A 19,598-nucleotide genomic window follows, 5' to 3' on the forward strand; every position below is an offset into this window, starting at 1 on the left:
GTAAGGCAGCTTTAATGAGGCCTGCAGCCCAATCACTCTATGGGCAGAATTAACAGACAGAAGAAAGGCTCTTTTGACTGTTAGAAGACTGAGGGGACAGTTATGAAGAGGCTCAAAAGGAGCACACATGAAAAAAGTCGAAACCAGAGCATAAATGGTGAAGGAGGTAAGAGATGGACAATACCTTTTAAGAAACATTGTGGTTTTCCAGGCAGCCGCAAACTGGGAGGAAGAGCAGATAGATAGAGCAGAGCCCTGGTGGGCAAAGGAAAGAACGAAGAGTAAAACTTCAGAAAGGGAGGCAGAAACGGGATCAGCCTTTTCCTGCACACCATGCCACATAATGTTGCCAATGGTAGATGTATACCATATTGGTGGAGGGAAGCATAGCTGCCTAGATGACATTACAGACTTCTGGAGAGAGGTCTAAGGCTGGCAACTGTTGCTGCTAATCTTCACAAAAGAAGGTGGAGAGTGGACAGGATCAGGTGGAGAGTGGACAGGATCAGGTGGAGAACCCTCCCCTACTCCTTCAACAGAAGATCCTCTTGAAGGGGCAGCCTGATTGGAGGATCGATGGCCATGCTCAGTAGTTCGGGATACCAGACTCTCCATGCACAGTCCTGAGCCACAAATGATACCACCATGTACTGCGTGTCGCAATACCACATAGCTGTGGTCTTGTCCGTGAGGACCAGAATATACTTCCCCTTAATAAAAGGCAGGAAGCTTTTCAATACCAATTGAACGGCCAGCAATGCCAACAGGATGAAGTGAAGGTCTATCTCACACGAACTCCCGAACCCAGCAGTGATGCGCTTAAATAGTCCGCTCTGGGAGAGGAAGAGATTGGGAGAGAGAGAGAGAGATAGGGGCAGGGAGAGGGCTCTCAACAGTACAACTGTGAATAATCCACCACTGCAGATCCTTTGCAGTCTCCTCCAAAACCAGGGTGGAATCTGCTAGGTTACCTTGGCGCAGGCGCACTGAAACTTCACATCACACTGCAAGAACCACATGTGCCATCTGGCATGGTCGACTAGCAGAATGCAGAAAGTCAATAGGCAAAGACGCCTGAGAGCAATCCTCTCAGACCAAGGACTGAGGCTAAAACTTCAGAATCATAGCCCAAATGTCTTGGGCTGGTTGGTATGGAGGGAAGGTCCGATAATGCATTATATTCAGGATGGCTCCAGTGAAAGGGACAAGTGCGGCTGGCTTGTTGATAGTGAACCCTAAAGATGTCAGGTTCGCAGTCCGGAGGTTGTGCACAACCGACTGGCTAGCCCACGTCCGTTCGACAGCCAGTCATTTTTGGAGTGAGGGAGCGGCAAGACTGGTATGCCCAGCTCCAAAGATGTGTGACTACTGCCATCATCACTTTCGTGAAAACCAAAGAGGTAATGGTGAGGCTAACTAGGAGCATGGCAAACTGAAATTGCTCCTGGCTTTGAACTGCAGGTAATGCCTAATGGTCTACAGGATAGGGACTTGGATATAGACATCCTGCAGGTCCAGTGCTATCTAGTCTCCTTATTCAAGGAAGATAAAATGTGGATTAGCGTTCGCATCCTGAATTTGTCCTGCTGTAGAAAGATATTGACCGGCCTGACATTTAAAATAGGATCAAGTCTTCTGCGTTTTTAGGGACACGGAAATAGGACTAATATCTGGTTCAGGTGTTTGCCTCCTTTTCCCACAAGAACCTGTCTGACGTGGGTGAAAGATATAGCAGGTCAGAAAAGAATGATAGGGCACTCACACCCTCATCACCAGCAGACTAGACTACGGCAACGCCCTCTATGCCGGAATCAACAAAAAACTCCTCCACAAACTCTAGACCGGCCAGAACACCGCAGCCAGACTAATCCTCGATATCCCACAGCACAACCACATCACCCGGCACCTCCGTGACCTCAACTGGCTCCCTATTGAAAGAAGAATAACATTCAAGCTGCTCACGCACGCCTACAAGGCTCTCAACAACATCAGACCTCAATATCTCAACAACCGCCTTTCCTTCCATGCCCCCAAGAGAAGCCTCTGCTCAGCCGAACTCTCCCTAGTCACCGTCCCACGCTTCTACAGGAACAGAGCGGGAGGAAGATCCTTCTCATACCTCGTTGCCAAGACCTGGAAACATCTCCCCCTTCACCTCCAGCGAAGGCCGACACTGCACGAATTCAGAAAATACCTCAAGAGCTGGCTCTTTGCATGGCCTCAATGGAGCCGCACACTCCCCCGTGCTTTGAGACTGTTATGGAACGGGTGAGTAGTGCACTTTACAAGCCCCGGATTGATGCCGAACTATCTGCAGCACCAATCGGATGGATGCTTTAGTCTGTCAAATGACCCATACAGTGGTCACTGTAGGAAAGTGCCTCCTTTTAGCATGGTCACTTCCACTTTTTGCACTAGTACTGATGCTTTTCAACGAAAGCAGGGTGCATTTTATTGTATGTGAGGACATATCTGCAGGAGCGGATATGCCCCTGTGAAGTCTGGTTCCACTGCCACAACATTGCAAGTGTTTAGGAAACTATCTTAGATACATGTACTGGTCATCACGAGTTACCCAACTACATAATGGCTTCATTGAAAATAATGGTGTTTGGTATCAAACACCTAGTCCTGACAAATCCATACTGATACCAATATCGGATATGTTCTGACATGCACACAGAGGGCACCTTAGAGGTGCCCCCCTGAATCCTACTACTCTCAGCGTGCTGGCTTCCTGATACCCTCCAGCCTTCCACCACAGACCAATTCCTAACCCACTGCAGGTGAGAGCCCGTGCTCCAAGGTTAGAAACAATTCCTGCCCCGGCGGATGGCGTTCACACCTCCTACAGCAGTTTGACTAGTGTTTTTGCATATCAAGCCCAGGGGCTTCACAGCCTCTTCCACGCCTTAGATGTGACCCTGCCCACAGACCTGGGAGATGCAACCCCCTTCCGTGAGGGCAATTTGGCAACAGAACAGGTGGGAAAATTAGCTAGTCCGAAGGCTTGCTCACTCTCAGGTTAGTCACACCCCTAACTTTGTCTACCTGAAGTGAACAATGAAAGGGTTCCACCATTGTGTTTCTAGTGGAAAGAGGGAGAGGTGTAGCGCAGCAGCCAGAGTGCTGACTCTGGAGCACAGGGCTCACGGTTCGATCCCTAGCGCTGGTGGCAGATCAGCTCAGAATCCTGCAACTCTGGGTAATAGCTCATTTAATCTTCCTGACGGCCCCCAGCGCCTTCAGACCATAACGGGTGAATAGTTCATGCTTTACAATTTTTTTTATATAATGGAACTAGGAACTCCGAGTCTGGTTTATGCCCACCCTTCACAGGAAGTGGTCATATAGGGGGTGTAGACACTCCAGAGGTAGGTAGCCCATTGGCTAGTACCTTACACACTCCTTAACTCATCTAAATTCAGTATTTAGGTAGTTCCCTGACACCAGGTACTCAGATTAGTCTACTGGGAACAGAAGGACCAAGAAGAGCCGAAAATGCAAGAACTGCAGACCAGACCCGAATTTGGCGCAAAAGCTTGCCTGCCATCCCACTTTAAAAAAAGCCCACACTACTTTGTATGGTTCAGAGTACTTTACCATACCACCTCCTACTTGCCTTGCAGACATAATTAGATTACCGACAATTGCAAGGACCAGACTTGTCCTGCAGCTGTGCATCCACCTAAAGCTTCGGAGGACTGCTAGCACTTCACCAACCAGTCAGTATCTCCCCCCAAGTGGAAGAGCCACTTCAATGAAGAAACAGACGGCATCAGCTCAGAAAACCATTCTGCTGACCACCAGGTTTGCTGAGGAAGCAGCCTATCAGTAGAGGGACTTGGGGGCTTCCAGAGGTCAGCCCTGTTTCCCCAGCGAGTTTTAAGCCGCTATACCCTCCAGGAGCTGCCCAGCACCAATACCGTGGATACTGAGCCCTTGCCCAATCCAGACAAACCGCGCCAAGACCGACCTACCTACTAGGGACGTCAGCATCACCAGGGACAGCACAGAGTAGCCCTGCGGTCCTCTTTGCCCCCCACCACCAGGTCGACCCAGGTGAGAACTTTCAACGCAAGTGACTCGGAGGCTAAAACACCTCTGCACCGGAGCCCTACAGCTAGAGTCTGAGCCAATCAATGTTGCCCGCTTGCTCCAGAGATCCTCAAGAGCAGAGCTCCCTAGGGTTCTGCCAGACTGGTCTCTAGGTCACCACTTGCAGCCTTCTCGGTTATAGGTTTCTCCAGATTTTAACGAGTAGTGTTTGAGGCTTCCACCGCGACCAGCAGCTCTGGGCACTAGGGCAGGGAGAACTGAATTTCTTTTTTTTAACGTTTAAAGTACTTTAGACAATATAGTCCATTAAAGTGGCAAAATATAGGGAATAAATTCAATCCGTTAGTGTCGCGGTGTATATCATAACCAGTTCCAAGGGTAAACATCTGTGGCACATTGTCTTGTTATAAGAAACATCTGTTGCATATCAGAACATTTAAAAGTGAAGTTACATGAAATGCTAAAATCAAAGTAGGCCTCACTAGGTGTACACATAGCGAGTTCATACAACTAAAGCAAAAGGGTGAGGTACTCTGAGTAGGCAAACCTGCTAACAGTGATTATGATGCAACTGCTGGTTAAAGCAGAATGTCATTAAAATAGATACATTCTATAAAAGAGAAATTGTCGAAAGACCAGCAATTAAGCTAACGTGCTGATTCGTAAAGTGTCATGAGCTCTTATTAAAAATACAAAATATGCACAAACTGATGAGCTAAAAGATTATTTTGATAAACATCTGAATCAGGCATCACTTAGATTTTTTGTTGGGTCGCGTGTATTGGGTGACCTGGTAGATTCTGCTCTACAGCTTTTCAAAGAACTCCCTCTGGGTTTCCACTCCTGCTAGGGAGTATCCCCAACAGCGTTACCACTATCAAGGACGTGGCAGTGATTTTGATATAGGCAAGACCTGTACCCGCAAGAGGGATCCCTATCTTTCTGGGGTTGGGTATCCAGTAGACAACGTCTTAGGCAGCAGTGACAGCAAATGTCCTAGTCTCCCGCCCATCTAGCAGCAACTGTCAAGCTGCTTTAACTTGCCCTTAGTGTCAACGACTGTAGGAAGCTGGTTTTCTATGTAGTGTACCAAAATGAGGTACACTTTGCAGAAACTCCATACAACCCTTATTAGTTTACATGGCTTAAATGAATAATCCCAAATACTCTTTGTGGTAGTGTGGGGGCAGTTTAGGCTTACATAGGGTAGTGTTAAGTATTTGTTGTACACACATTAAATAAATGAGACCCACAATCAAGAAAAAACTCTAAACCAATTTAGAAAAATAACCGCTTTGATATCATTTGTGACCAAGATTATCGGTAAATTCAGGCTGAGCGATCAACTCCTGGTACAGAAAACCAGTCTCTTGATATATATACACTCAGCACGTGCTGCAAAAGAAGGGTCACTGAAAAATCTAATCTGGCTGGAAGTGTTATCTGCAAAGTGCCTGTCGCCTCAAATGCTTGGAAGAATGCTTTTTCTGAAGCTTTGGAGCTTAAAACCGCAGCAGTTATCTGGAAGTTAAACCTACCTAACCAGCTGTTTAAAATAGCTTTAAAAAAAAAATAGAGTCTCGAGGGACTGTATGTGTCTGATTCTCGGAAATTCAAGAGAAGAAAACACGTAGACTCAATAGGATCTGCACTCAGAGCTTTTCAATAATACATCAGTGACTCATTCTCACTGTATTACGTTTTGCCTCCTCCGTATGGACTATTTCCCTTCAAGATTATCTGCCTATATGGGAGTGTCGCCCTATCAGTAACGTCCCATCTTTGTGGCTTGCTTCTGGAGTCTCTCACCTGCTCTGTATTTGCACCGTGCTAATTCATTAACACAAAGCTTCTCTGATGTCATATGATCAAACAAGGGATACGGACTATACAGGCTGCTGTACATTTTCTTTTGATCGATGTCAGCAGCATCAGGATGTGAACTGAATCCAGTCAGGCTATTGTCTGCAGTTTCAAAACTTTTTTACAGGAACTGATGATTTAGCATGAAACCATTGGTCTGAACTTCTGGATAACATGGAGGCCAGTGTTTTTACCTGACCATGCAATTAATTTTGCCTACCTTTTATCTGTTTTGGTTATAAGAAGCTTACTTTTTAATAGGGTATTTTTCTTTTTTTATAGATAACAGGATTGTATTTTAAGGCCATTGTCCCTATTTAATATGTCTCTTTTTAACTTGTATACGTGATGGTCTTTTTATCCTTTCAAAGGCCATTATCTGCTTTGAACTGTGATTTGTTTTATAAGGCCTGATGATGCCATCTATTTTTAGGTCTCGCCTAGCGATGCAGCAAGTATGTGCTGCCATCGCGTTGCGAGGCATGCAGTATACACTGTAGTGTGGAAGCTTCGTTAAAGCTCCGCCCACTATGCCCATTGGCTTTTGTCTTAAATGCTGCCTTCCGATTGGTTTGAGGCTCGTTTGTCCCTCCTCAGTCATCATTTGTATCCTTCCATGGCTACTGGCCCCTTTACTCCTAACACTATTTTCTTCCCTGTCTCCCCCCTAGCCCCCTCCCTGCCCCCGTACTCAGTCTGTGACTTCTTGCTCCCACCCCCCACTCTCATTCGTGTCTTTTTGTGTCTTCAATGCAATACGGCTCGTGTAAATCACGGCCTGCTTTGTTTACGTTTTGCGCGCCAAGCACGCTTTTACTTTCTAAGCAGCCGGACAATCGAGCTGGTGTGGTTTGTGTATTCAATGCAATCGGACTCGTGTAAATCACGAAGCTCTTTGTTTACGTTAAGCGCGCCGTGCCCTGTCTCAAGTCGTGAGGGAGGCTGGTTAGTTATCGTCGATAAAAAAGGAGCCGGGAGGGCAGCCCATTGTTTAGCACCTTTGCCACCGTGCCCCGCCATTGCAGTGAAAGGACGACCCTGCTGAGAGACCGGAAGCCAAAGAGTCGACCTCCGAACATTCAGCCAGTGCCGCCGGTCCGCTCAGGCAGCCGTGACCCAAAACGCCTGCTCCGAAAATCCTCACATGTTTAGTAACTCAAGGACTGGCTGCGGGAGAGGTTAGAGCGGTGGATTCACATAGACGCAATCTTGCCCCGCATAATATGCCTCAGAGTAAAATTGATTGATTGAAACAGACTAGGAATATGATGGAATTGAGAAATATGAAGATAAAATACCAGTAACAACATCCATTGGTGCGCTGCAAATTGACTTCAATAGCACATCGGCAGCATTTTTGCTCCGGTTATCTTTGATATGCTTATGATGCTATGTCTGTGCTCTGGGATCGCTCCATATCACCAATCATTTTTACTTCTGGAACCCCAATTTTGTGAATCAACATCTGATTTTTTTTTTCCATACGCGGTGATGTCTCCCTGCCTACAGAGCACGTTTGCTTCCTTGCAAGAGCAAGGTGTTTTAAAACAGCGCAAGGTCAGATGATTTTAGGATGCCCCCTTACAGTCCATGGGGAGGAAGGGGGAAGGATGGAGGCTAAGATTTTGTTACCCCACTGACACATTGGTGTAACTTAGAACACAATGCATGCTGTGTTCATCGCACATTATTCGTCTGTGGTGTCACCCAACACAGAATTGACTGCACAAGATTTATGCTCATATTTGAGTTAACACTTATTCTGCGACTTAACACACTCACCAAAGACCTCCACGTGTGATATTTAGCGGTATAAGCTCGCAATTACCGCGTCACTCTTATCAAGCGGATTAGATTTCAGAATGCTTGGGGTGCTGTACTATACAGAGCAACCAGTGCAAGTTTTAATTCTGAAGTTTGTAGAATCGGTTCGATGACCGCACTGAGCAAAATGTAAGCCTTTACAGGTTAGAACATTTAAACTTCACAATTTCTCGTATGGCTTGGAGTTCGAGCCGCTCATGCATATAGATGACTTAAATCCATACAAACAGAAAACTCTTGAGGTGTTAAAGCCAGACCTAATGTCGTTGCCAGTGCTTGTTCAACCTTTACATTCCAGCGAAGGTTAGCCAGATCTCAAACCGGAACAAGTTTCGCAGATCATATTTCAAGTTCGGCTCTTGTCTTTCTCGATTACAGAACAAGCTTCTGTTTCAGTCTAGCTATTGCTCATGATCAGTTTCAGTTTCATACCACACTGTTCTTTACCTCCACAATCCTCTGCTGCTCCACGTCCCTGACAAACAAGCATTTGCAAAGCTAGCCGGTCCGACTTATGCTGCCAGCCTTTCGACTTTGTCAATGCATTAGCTTCGTCAATGCATATTGGTTTTTGTAAAACTTTGTTTGGGACTAAAAGTTACCTTAACCCCTTTCCATTCCGCCCCACTGAGAACAAATGCTCTTTTCATTCAGTATAGCAGTTGTGTAAGGCTAAATGAGAAGTGTTAATATAACACCCAGGATAATGTGCTGCATGGCTAAATACTTAAGATCCTAAAGGCAAGACAGTTGCATTGCAAATGCTTGTTAAATGTTGTTGAATGTACATTTGTCCTATTTGTTGTGTACTTTTATGGTTGTAAAATACTGAATAAAGTATTTGATGAGGACTATAAGGTAGGAACTGGGAAGGCTCATTAAGTCAACTCCGAAGCAGGAGCTGAACCTGAAGTGTGTTTGGGGAGCAAAGACTGCACTGAGGGCAGACCCACTGCAAACATCCAAATAGAGACCTTTGAAGAGCCAGGGGTCCAAAGGCAGCCCAGAGGAGCTGGCAGTGTATCAAAGATACAGAGCATGGCCCCCTTAAACATCTCAGTCTGTTACGGAGTCACAGACAGACTCGGAAATTTAGAGTGACCAGCTGCAGAATTGGTTTCTCAATAGGAGACTTGATGCAAGAGAGGGGGACAACTTGGCATCTTTACAACTTCTCAGAGGGGAAACTGGCAAGGCTGGGAAGAAGCCCCCTTAGACTTCTTATGCATTTTTTCGACTTATTCTTCCCAGATCACAAGGATGACCTGTCACAGAACGCACCCATATAGCAGGAAATAAGTTGGTGGTCTTCGGTGTCCAGTGGCATATAGCTTGGTTTTGCAATCACGGATCGCTTTCGAGCTCAGCAGGGAACACTCCTTGCTCGACTTGGAGTACTAATTCAAACCAAGACACCATGGGCGCACACTGTGGGAATCCGTCACAGGTATTTGCTTGCAAAATTTCTTACAAGGTTTATACCCTTAAGGTTTAGGAGAAGTCATGTTCCTTTCAACACAGGAAATAAATGTAGAAAAAACTTAACTGCTCAGAATAAAGTAGGAGCTAACACCAGATCCACATACAAAGGCACTAAAGGAGAAGTTACTTGGTCAGTAACAACTTACCTAGTACAAACATGATCTAAATGCAGATTCCTTACCTTTGAACTTCCAGGCACCAGGCTGGATCTGAAAGATTTTTTATAGCAATACCTCTGCGTGCTGATAGTTGGCGTCAGTCGACTCCGCGTGACGTTGTAGGCATCGGGTTAGTCGTGACAACCGTGTCGTCAATAAAGGAGTCACCATAGCAGGCTATCAGTAGTTTTCACAGCTTTCCACGCCAGAAGCACGGAGCCATGAAGTGACTGACCGTAGTGTGTCAAAAACACTTGGGCCCTGAAGGGGAAACCGCTCTGACACCAAACCAATGTACAGTGCGGGGAAGATTGGTGGGTTGGTAAGGAATCTGCAGCTAGATCATGTCTACCAGATAAGGTGTTACCGAAGGTAAGCAATCCATCGGATAGACATCTAGCTGCACATTCTTTACCTTTGAACAGATAACCAAGCAATGACATCCCCGGAGGAGAGACTGTGGAAAGGTTTTAAACCAAGAAATCCTGCAAGACAGAGCGACCAAAGAGGCCCTCTCTGCAGACCGGAGAATCCAGGCAATGGTGTCTAGCGAACATGGGCAGAGATGCCCCCGTGGCCACTTGGCAGATGTCAGTAACTGGTACCCCACGCTGAAGAGCCGTGGCGGTTGCCTTTGCCCTGGTGGAATGGGCCCTAAGGCCTTCAGGAGGCTGTTTCCTCACCAAGGTGTAATTTTAATGTAGAGGATGACCCAGCGTGAAAAGGTACTCTTTCTTAACTGCTTGCCTCTTCTTTGCTCCAGCGTACCCTATGAAGAGTTGGTAGTCCACCTGTAACTATTTTGTACGATAAAGGTAGAACAATAACGTTCTCTTTGGGTGCAGATGCAGGAGACGCTCCTCTTCCTTTTGAAGGATGCGCAGGTGCATAGAATGTAGGGAGAGTAACAGAGCCAGATGGAAAGGTGTTACCACCGTGGGCAGAAATGATGCCCTAGTGCGGAGCACTACTTTGTACGAAAAGACGGTCAGATAAGGAGGCTAAGATGACAGGGCCTGCAGTTTGCTCACCCTTCTGGGAGAAGTTATTGGCACTAAAGAACAAGTTACTTACCTTCGGTAACGCTTTTTCTGGTGGGTATCTGCCTGTGGATGCCTCACCTTTTGAATTACCCCTGCGCCAGCATGCCGCGAAATTTTTCCTAGCTCTCCGCCGACAAGGACGTCACAGACACGGCTCCGCTCGCGACTCCGTCTGTCATCGGAGCGACAAATAGACCTCTTCGGCGTGCTGAAGTCAGTTCCACCCATTTTTTCCGTGCCTCTGAGGCGAACGTGTGGACCAACATCATAATTGAAGTATACACAGTATACAGTTTAAACTGATACACACAGTATAAAGAATCAAAAACAAACTAGGCATTTCCTATTAATGAAACAGGGCATTTAAAATACACAGGTAAACAGCCAAGTTAACCTTTGGTATACGAAGGTGGACAACGGGGAGGCAGGTGGGTCAGTGAGGAATCCACAGGCAGATACTGAACCCACCAGCAAAAGCGTTACCGAAGGTAAGTACCTTGCTCTTCTGATGGATACATCTGCCTGTGGATTCCTCACCTTTTTAATAGAATCCCACAGCAGTCCCACTCCCGGAGAAGGGTGTCCACCAACCTATCACAAAAAATCTTGAAGCACATAGCATGCAAAATGGCCATTCCTCCTAACCTCAGAATCCATGCAGTAATGCTTCGCAAAGGTATGGAGGGAGGCCCAAGTTGCTGCCTTACAGATATCAACAACAGGAACTCCTCTAGACAGAGCAGTAGATTTAGCTCTGGAGGAATGAGCTCGGATACCTTCAGGCGGTCCCTTCTTACCCAAGGCATAGCGGATCTTGAGGCACAAGATGATCCACCTGGAGAGCGTCTGCTTGTGCACAGCCTTGCCTTTCATTCGCCCAACGCAGCCCACAAAGAGCTGAACGTCCAGCTTCAGATCCTTGTTTCTGTCCAAATAGAAACTGACAGCCCTCTTAGGATCCAAACGATGAAGTCTCTCCTCCTTGGAAGGGTGAGGGGGTGGATAGAAGGTAGGTAAAGTGATGAATTGCCCAAGATGAAAAGGAGTAACCACCTTAGGTAGGAAAGTAGCCCTGGTCCTGAGAACCATCTTTCTGCATGAATGGTTAAAAACGGGGGTTTGGAACTAAGAGCCTGAAGCTCACTTACCCTCCTAGCCAAGGTAATAGCGATCAGAAAGACCGTTTTGAAAGAAAGAAACCTCAACGGACAACTATGAAGAGGTTCAAAAGGAGAACCCATTAGAAATGTAAGAACAAGATTTAAATCCCACTGAGGCATAATGTAAGGAGTGGGAGGAAACCTATTAGTAAGGCCCTTAATGAACCTCAAAACAATGGGGGACTTAAAGACGGCTGGTCCGGCAATCATAGAAAAGCCGAAAAATATCTCTTGACTGTAGACACAGCAGAGCCCTGCTGAGCCAAAGAAAGGGAAAACTCAAGAAAGTTAGACAAACTGGCTTTCTCTCTCCACACCATTTAACAAATTTAGACCACCTAGAGGAATACACAGATTTAGTGGTGTCTCTCCTGGATGACAAAATAACATCCATCACATCCAGTGGGAGAGAGAAAGAACTCAGGTTGCCCAGGCATGAAGGTGCAAGCTCTGGAGGTGGGGGTGTAGAACCTGCCCCTGCGACTGCGAGAGGAGCTCTGCCCTGAAAGGGAGACTGAGCGGAGGGTGCGATGAGAGGTGAATTAGATCTGTGTACCACAACCTTCTTGGCCAATCTGGGGCGATCAATATGACTTGGGCCCGGTCTTGGCGAATTTTCCTTAGAACTCGAGCAATCAGGGGCATGGGAGGAAACTCTTAAAGGAGTTGCTAACTCCAATCCAATTGAAACGAGTGTCCCAACGTTCCCTGCATCGGAAACCGGAGACTGCAGAACGACGGGCAGTGTGTGTTCTCACGAGTGGCAAAGAGGTCCTACCGAGAAAATCCCCCACATCTTGAAGACAAGAGGGACTACCTCTGGATGAAGCAGCTACTCGTGATCGGCCGAGTAATGCCGACAGACTGTCCGCACATACATTCAGCACACCAGCCAAACGATTTGCAAACGCACAAATCTGACAGCCCTGATCCCCGGACCAGAGACGCAGAGCAACTCTGCAGAGATGAAACGACCCTACACCTACCTGTTTGTTTATGTACTACATCGTGGTTGTGTTATCCGTCAGGACCTGGACCGACTGACTGCGAAGGGACAGAAAGAAGGCCTTTCGTGCCAAACGATAGCCTGCAATTCCAGAAGGTTGATGTGAAGCGATCTCTACTCTGGAGATTAAAGACCTATGACCTCCAGATACCCCAGATGAGCACCCCACCATAGAGTGGAGGCATCCATGATCACTGTGGCCAACGGTGGAGGAAGCTGAAAGGGTTTCCCTAGAGACAAGTTGCCCTGAACACTCCACCACGACAGATCAGCTGCAGTTTCTCTGGAGATCCTCACTGATGCCTGGAGATCTCCGTTGTGCTGTTACCACTGCCTGCGGAGAGACCACTAGAGCCCCTCATGTGCCAGCATGCATGGGTGACCAACAGAATGCAGGAAGCAAACAGACCGAGCAGGCGTAGGAACTTCAGGACTGGAACAAATGCTCCATTGTGAAACAAGGGAATCATTTCCTGAATGTCGAGAATCCTCCTCCGAGGAGGAGGAAATGCTTGACACTGTAGTATTCAGTACTGCCCCTATGAACAGGTTGCGTTGAGGGTACCAGGTGAGACTTGGGTACATTTATCGAGAAGCCCAAAACGTAGATCAGCCGCGCTTTTACCTGAAGATGATGAAGCACCATCTCCGGCGTCTATGCTTTGAGCAGCCAGTCATACAGGTAAGGAAAACAGGAATTTCAGACTTTGAGATGAGCTGCCACCACCGCCATCACCTTTGTGAAGACACGGGGTGTGGAAGTAAGTCCAAACGGGAGGACCGCAAACTGGTAGTGTTGGGACCCTACAGTGAAACGGAGATACTTCTGATGCGACTTCAGGATGGGATGTGAAAATACGCAACCTGCAAATCGATCGACACTATCCAGTCTTCCTGCTGCCACGCCAGAAGAACCTGAGCTAGGGTCAACATCTTGAATTTCTCCTGCTTGAGGTAAAAATTCAAGACCCTGAGATCCACAATAGGGCTTAACCTGCCATCCTTCTTGGGGTTCAGAAAATACCGAGAGTAGCATCCCTGACCCCTGTCCTGCTCAGGAACCACCTATCACACCTTTTTGCAATAACAGAAGAACATCCTGCTAAAGCAACAAATGGTCCTCTGAACACCCACCCTGGAAAGAAGGGTAAGGAGGGGGAAACTCCCGGAAGGGAAGGGTGTACACATTCTCCACAAGATTCAGAACCCAACGGTCTGTTATAGATTTCCAATCTTGTAGAAAATGGGACACCCGACCCCATACAGGAACAGCATGCTCCAAGATGGGGGATCTAGGGCTGCTTTCCAGAGACGCCAGTGACAGAAGAGGAGGAGGAGGAGGAGGAGGAGGAGGAGGAGGAGGAGGAGGAGTAGTAAAGGCTGCACCCTGCAAAAGACCTCTGTTCGACTTGTACTGGAGGTTCTGCTGCTGTAATTGAGGTGCTGACTGCCTCGAAAGAAAGACATCCTGCCAAAGCCATGATATCTTTTAAAACCAAAATCTCTAGACTGAGTTTGGAGGTCTAAAGATTTAGCTGTTGCCCTACTGTCCTTGAATCTTTGCAACGCTGAAATAGCCTTTTCCCTAAAAAGCCTTGACCCAAAGGGAAGATCCAGAGGCGTATTCTGAACATCAAGAGACAAACCTGAAGACCTAAGCCAGGCATGCCTTCTTGTAGCCACAGCATAGGCCATCACTCTAGCCACTGAATCAGCAGTGTTCAATCCAGAAGGTATAACCTGACTAGCTGCTGCCTGAGTATCTGACACAATATCCTGAAACGATACCCAATACTTTTCAAGCAGCTTTGGAATTAGCTGCTTTGCAGAGTCCATCAAAGCATGGATATATCTCCCCAACAAACCGGTTGCAGGGAAGAAACTGTTCTCCTCACTTAGTTTGGGGTTGCTGTCTATCAACACCGCGTGCCTTTTGGACAGTTACTCCCACTCCCTGTCTGATACGGTGGAGGACGTGCTGCCCCAGTGTCCGGAGGAGGCCCGGACACAGCTCGCCCAGGCTCTTGCCGAGGGGTGGGATGCGGCACGGTATGCAATCCAATGTGGACTGGACACAACGGACTCGCTAGGCAGGGCAATTGCGACCACGGTGTCTGAGGACCACGAATTATTCCAGGGATGTCCAGAGCACCCTCATGGACATGCCCTTCGATGGCAGTCGCCTTTTTGGCGACAAAGCGGATAGAGCGCTGGAGCGCTTTAAGGACTCCAGAGCTACGCCCAAGTCCTTGGGCCTCTCAGCCCCGAGCCCTCAAACTTCCGCTTTTCGCCCCTTTCGTGGCCAAGGAAGGGACGCCCCCTCACGTTAGTCTAGCCACAGGCCACAGACGTGGTTTCCGCCGAGACGGAGCAGGGGGTCAACGAGCCGGTCCGTCCACATCTACCCCTGCAGCATCCGCCTCCAAGCCCTCCTAGTCCGAGCTTTCAGGCCCATTCCATGCCAGTGGGAGACAGAGTTCACCATCACCTGCTGCACTGGCGCACCATCACATCGGACAGGTGGGTGCTGCAAATCGTCCGAAGGAGCTACTCCTTCCCCTTCGAGGCGACCCCTCCAGCCATGCCACCGCAGTACCACAGCATGTCGGGGGATCACTTGCAACTTCTGCAGGAGGAAGTTATGGCCCTCTTGGCCAAGGGAGCCATCGAGCGCGTTCCTGACCCAGAAGTAGGTCGGGGTTGTTACTCTCACTACTTTCTGGTTCCCAAGAAGGGCAAAGGGGGACTACGCCCTATCTTGGACCTCAGGAGCATCAACACCGCCCTCCGGAAGGAGAAGTTAAAGATGTTCACTGTAGCTCAGGTTCTGGCTGCCCTAGACCCTGGAGACTGGATGGTAGCGTTGGACATGCAGGACGCTTATTTCCACATTCCCATCCTGCCGGCCCACCGGCGTTACCTGCGGTTCGAGGTAGGCCACGAGCACTTTTAGTTTACCGTGCTCCCCTTCGGCCTCACCAGTGCCCCTCGGGTGTTCACGAAAGTGATGGCGGTGGTCGCAGCTCACCTGCGCAGGTTAGGGGTTCCCGTCTTCCCCTACCTCGACGACTGGTTGTTGAAGGCGAGCTCGTCCCAGGCAGTCGTCTCCCACCTCCAGACTACGGCCGACCTCCTGTATTTGCTGGGGTTCTCCATCAACGTGCAGAAGTCACATCCGAGTCCCTCCCAAAAGCTCCTCTTCATCGGAGCGGGTTCTGGATTCGGCGCAGTTCCAGGGCTATCGTCCGGAACAGCGGGTCCAGGATATTCAGGCTCTCATTCCAATCTTTCAACCTCTATCCAGGGTTTCGGTCAGGTTGGTGCTGCGGCACTGGTCTGATGGCCTCCTGCATCCTGCTGGTACATCATGCCAGGTGGCGGATGCGGGCTCTGCAGTGGGATCTTTAGTTAGTGGGCCCAACATCGGGGCAACCTGTCCAACCATGTCTTGATCTCGGAGGGCACTGCAAGACAGTTTCAGAGATGGCTTACGGACCGCGATTGGATCAGTGGCAGATGCCTCACCCTCCCCCAACCGGAGCATGTAGTGGTGACGGATACGTTCCTCCTGGGATGGGGGGGCCACATAGGAGAGGCGGAGATCAGAGGCCTCTGGTCTACGGCCGAGTTTCGGTTCCATATCAACCTATTGGAGCTGCGGGCGACCCGGCTTGCACTGAAGGCATTCCTTCCCTCTGTTCGGGGAAGTGTAGTGGAGGTGTTCACAGACAACACCACCGCCATGTGGTATTGCAACAAACAGGGCAGGGTTGGGTAGTGGTCCCTTTGTCAGGAGGGTCTGCGCCTCTGGACATGGCTGGAACATCAGGGCATCACCCTGGTGGTTCAACACCTGGCAGGCTCACTGAACGCCAGGGCGGACGAACTGAGCCGCCGGTGCATGTTGGATCACTAATGGCGTCTGAACTCTGACGTGGTGCAAGGCCTCTTTTGGCAGTGGGGAGAGCCTTGGTTAGAGCTATTCGCCACAGAAGACAACGCGAAATATCAGCAGTTCTGCGCGTTGGAGTTTCCAAGGCGGCACTCGCTCGGAGACGCCTTTCGTCGCAAGTGGAGTTGCGGTCTGTTGTACACCTTTCCGCCTATACCACTTCTGCCCAGAGTGCTGAAGATGATCAGGCACGACCGGGCCCAAGTCATCCTTATGGCTCCGGATTGGGCACGAAGATACTGGTATCCTGAGCTACTCAGTCTATGGATCGATCCCCCGGTTCGACTGCCTCTTCAGGAGGACCTTCTGTCGCAGCAGCAGGGGTCGGTCCTCCACCCGAACCTGTCCAGCCTCCACCTCCATGCGTGGAGATTGAGCAGCGGCAGTTGATGCCATTTGACTTGCCTCCTGAAGTCTGTAATGTTATCCTGGCAGCCAGGAGTCCCTCCACAAAATCGGTATACGCCTGCAGGTGGAACAAATTTGTGGCATGGTGCACAGCAAAGGCTGTGTATCCCCTTTCCGCCCCTCTTACTGAGGTTCTCCTCTTCCTTCTTTCCCTGGCCCAGCAGGGCACTGCTCTGGGCACCCTCAAGGGATACCTTTCGGCTATTTCTGCTTTCTTACGGCTTCCTGATCAGCCTTCTCTTTTTAAATCCCCTGTTTCTCGCTTCTTTAAGGGCATTACTCACATGTTTCCTCCTGTCCCTTTCGTAATGCCTCAGTGGGATTTGAATCTAGTATTGACCTATCTGATGTGCGCTCCCTTTGAGCCAATTCATACTTGTCCCCTTCGTCTTCTGACTCTTAAGACTGCTTTCCTGGTTGCCATCACCTCTGCTAGAAGGGTGAGTGAGCTCCAGCCTCTCTCTTCTAAGCCTCCTTTCCTTTCTGTCCATCTGGACAAAGTTGTTCTCAGGACTCGTCCTTCCTTTCTACCTAAGGTAGTGACCGCCTTTCACATCGGCCCACCTTCTTTCCACCTCCGCATCCCTCGAAAGAGCAAGAGAGGCTCCACCGTCTGGACCCAAAACAGGCGCTGTCCTATCTGGACCGCACCAAACAGTTCCGGGCGGACAACCAACTCTTTGATGGCTACGTGCGTGCTAAGAAGGGGCGGGCGGGGCAAAAGCGAACCATCTCTCGGTGTGTCGTCTTGTGTATCAAGGCCTGTTATTCCTTAGCTAGAAAAGAACCTCCTGTAGGGCTGAGGGCCCATTCCACTCGGGCCACAGCGGCGACCACTGCCCTGGGCCGTGGAGTCCTCTTGCAGGACATTTGTCAGGCAGCAACGTGGGCCTCGCTGCACACGTTTGCCAAACACTATTGCCTGGACAGCCAAGTACGGAGAGATGGCTTCTTTGGCCATTCGGTTCTCCAGGACTTTCTGGTGTGATCTTGGTTCGCAGACCCACCACCGGGGTTGGTATTGCTGGGGTATCTATTCTAAGGTGAGGAATCTAACTAACGTGTTTCTTTCAGATGAACAAGTTACTTACCTGTAAGAAACATTGGTTAGTTAGATTCCTCACCGCCCCACCGATCCTCCCCGTTCTACCAACTGATATCTAGGGTTGAGGTCATCCCTTTCAGGGCACTAATTTTTTGGCACCAGTGTCTGTCTCTTGCATGGCTCTGCGTTCCTGGCGTGGAAAGCCATGTACAAGAACTGACGTCAGCGCGCAAGGGCGGCATCCAAGTACTCCGACGACGTCATCCCGGCGATCACGAAGCCGGACGCGGAGCTGCAGATGACGCCTAGCGACGCGCAAGGGTATTGCTGACGAAAAGTCTTTCCGGATCCAGCCTGACGCCTGGGGATATTCTAAGGTGAGGAATCTAACTAACCAATGTTTCTTAGATACATTGTTACCGAAGGTAAGCAACTTGTTTGTTTCTTTCAGATCTCTGTATCATACTACTCATTGCTCACAATGAACCGCCAGATCAACGCCATAGCCTCTGCCTGCTTGAACCCCCTTTGCATGCTATGAAAGATGTTCAGATGGATCCCATCAGAATCCAGAAAAACTGTCACGCACACACTCTCAGCAGCAGACTGGACTCCGGCAACATCCTCAACACCGGAATCAAGAAACTCCATCGCAAACTCCAGAATGTCCAGAACGACGCAGCCAGACTGATCCTCGACATAACCCGTCACAGTCTCATCACCCAACACCTTTGCGATTTCCACTGGCTTCCAGTCGAAAGAAAAATAACCTCACTCACGCATACAAGGCCCTTCGACTTCTTGTGCTTTTTACAGTGCTTATTACCTGACCGTGATAACTGAGAAAGACTTCAACCTGCCCGAGCAATGCTTGGTCCTTCCTCTCGACCGAGACCAGGAACTGGAAAGCTCGATGAGGCGACCTCCATGGCACCTGACGCCAGGCTGCGATTAGCTTTAGGGACCACTTCCTCAAAGCCTATGGCGCGACGGCCTAGCAATCAATGCACGACTTCGTATCGTGGTCGTGCTCCAGGCACCAGATGCACAGGAAATGGGGTTCTGTGAATGACATGGTGCAGTGACATTCGCAGCACAGCTTGAACCCAGAGGTCTTCTTACTAGACATTCCTACACACCAAACAGCTTCGACAAAAAGTGACAAGGGTTAGCTCTTTGACGAATCTGCAATCGCTGGCGAAGGAAATAAAACCCAGACATCAGCGTGCCGGGGTGGCGCCTATATGGACGATGCGGATGTCATAACTACAAACCAGATACCTACGATGTCATGTGGAGTCGACCGACGGTCACCTATCTGCGCGTAGGGGTACTGTATTCAAAAATCTTCCAGATATAGCCTGACTGGAAGTTCAAAGGTAAGGAATCTGCAGCTACCTGTCTCTATCCGACAGAAATTAACTGATGTCAGTTAGCTTGGGTAGTGCCTATATATGGTTCCAACAGTCATTTCTGGGGCAGAGCAGAGTCGACACGGAGCGACATGGGGATATTCTTAAGGTGCAGAATATGCAGCTAGAAGTATAAAAAAAACGACCGAAGCCTGATCGCCAACTACACACATTTTGCACTTGCCT

At 49.0% G+C, this 19,598-nt stretch overlaps 1 protein-coding gene across 2 annotated transcripts in view; it reads right to left on the reverse strand.

The window, feature by feature from the left end:
• KIF2C (kinesin family member 2C) overlaps positions 1-19,598 on the reverse strand; it is a 1,365,901-nt gene that overhangs the window by 596,334 nt on the left and 749,969 nt on the right. The gene's annotated exons all lie outside the window — the stretch shown is intronic.

Source organism: Triturus cristatus, chromosome 4_2 (assembly GCF_964204655.1).
Source record: "Triturus cristatus chromosome 4_2, aTriCri1.1, whole genome shotgun sequence".
NCBI lineage: Eukaryota > Metazoa > Chordata > Amphibia > Caudata > Salamandridae > Triturus > Triturus cristatus.